The sequence below is a fragment of the Magnolia sinica genome, chromosome 14 (genome assembly GCF_029962835.1).
Source record: "Magnolia sinica isolate HGM2019 chromosome 14, MsV1, whole genome shotgun sequence".
In the NCBI taxonomy this organism is placed as follows: Eukaryota; Viridiplantae; Streptophyta; class Magnoliopsida; order Magnoliales; family Magnoliaceae; genus Magnolia; species Magnolia sinica.
The window spans coordinates 3,697,326-3,698,860 of NC_080586.1; the positions used below are offsets into that span (position 1 = coordinate 3,697,326).

The 1,535-nt window shown below is 42.3% G+C and overlaps 1 non-coding gene across 1 annotated transcript; it reads left to right on the forward strand.

Moving 5' to 3' along the window:
* Nucleotides 1-1,131: 1,131 nt before the first annotated feature.
* On the forward strand, nt 1,132-1,237 carry LOC131226511 (small nucleolar RNA R71). The gene has a single exon (XR_009161888.1). It is a non-coding gene; the product is annotated as a small nucleolar RNA R71 (small nucleolar RNA).
* Nucleotides 1,238-1,535: the final 298 nt, after the last annotated feature.

Below are 1,535 nucleotides of genomic sequence, written 5' to 3' on the forward strand. Positions count from 1 at the left end.
ATAGTTTTGAAACTAGTGGTCCACCAATGAGTGGTCTAGAGCTTGTTTGGATAACTGGGGCAGTTCTGGTGGCCCTCTGACCATGAAACTTATAGGATAGGTGCTCTATGGCCCGATGAAGGGCCATGCAAAATTTGGTGATGATCAGATATGGGGTTTGGTCGCACGGGTTCGATTCGCGGTCAACGGTCACTGTGTCACGATCGGGTCCTAGAGTTTGTGGACGGGCGTAGAAAAATACATTAAACCCTCATTGTAAATTATGAAGAAATCTGACGGCTGAAGTGTCTTACATTTCAGTTTTATTTACACGTACCAGATTCCAATTTTGGCATTGGTGGGGCGCATCTGGCAAGTGCCAGATTCCACTTCTGGGTGTCCACTGGGTCCGTGGTCCGCGATGGTCCCCGAGCCCAGTGAGACCTATGCTCTCCTAAATTTTTATAATTTTCTGACCTTCCCATGTCGCGGTATAGCCCGCATGGGCTGTCGCTAGATGTAAACGGCCATCTGGCTTGGAGGCCCGCACCAGGTTCTATCAGGACCTGTCTGGCCTAATCAATTGGGCTAATCTTGGTCTAGTTTATTTGTGATATCTCACTACGAGTAGCTTAAACGAACGGTCCTGTGGCAAATCCTACGTGGACGCCCCAGGACACTGTTCTGGTTGGACGGGATGTTACATTACACCTGATGTTCAAGTGATTGGGAGGATTTATTGGTTTCCTATGGCTGAGTAATCAGACTGGTGCGGTTCTTTACTGGTACCACCCCTATATACACTAACATTGAGTGCTAATGGTTATTAAGTAATATTTAGGTTAATTAAATTTTTAAAATTAAAAAAAAATTGATGGATTTTTGGAAATCCAAAACGGTGAAAATCCAGGATGTTACAGTCTTCCTCTCTTAGAACATATATTCCCGCTTTCTCTCTAGGAATGAGTCTAGTTTGGTCTGATTTAGCAGAGATATCCCATGTCTACGTATTCTCTGCTAACATATCTAGAAAATCCCAAGCCTTATTATGATCTTTGTCAAGAAAGGTTCCACCACACATCATCTCTATGAACTAACGGGTATCCATGGTGAGCCCCTTTCGGAAAGCATCAATCACGTGCCATGGTTCATAAACATGATGTGGAGAAGTAATTAGAATGTCTTTGAAGCGCTCCCAAGCTTGAAAAAATAGTTCATTCCCCTTTTGGGAGAATGACATCATTTCTTGTTTTAGTGTATTTGTTTTGTGTTCGGGAAAGAACTTTTTCAAAAACTCTCTACTTAAGGCTTGCCATGAAGTAATGGTATTAGGTCTTAGAGAGTTGAGACATGCTTTGGCCCGATCCTTTAGAGAAAATGAGAATAACCTAAGCTTAAGTACATTCCTATTGCCATTGTTTACTTGTAACGTTGCAATTACTTCTTCAAAGTCTTTGAGGTGCAAGTAGGGGCTTTCAGAATCTAAGCCATGAAATTTAGGAATTAATCAAATCACACCTGGTTTAAAATCAATGTTCCTTGTGTGACCAGGGAAC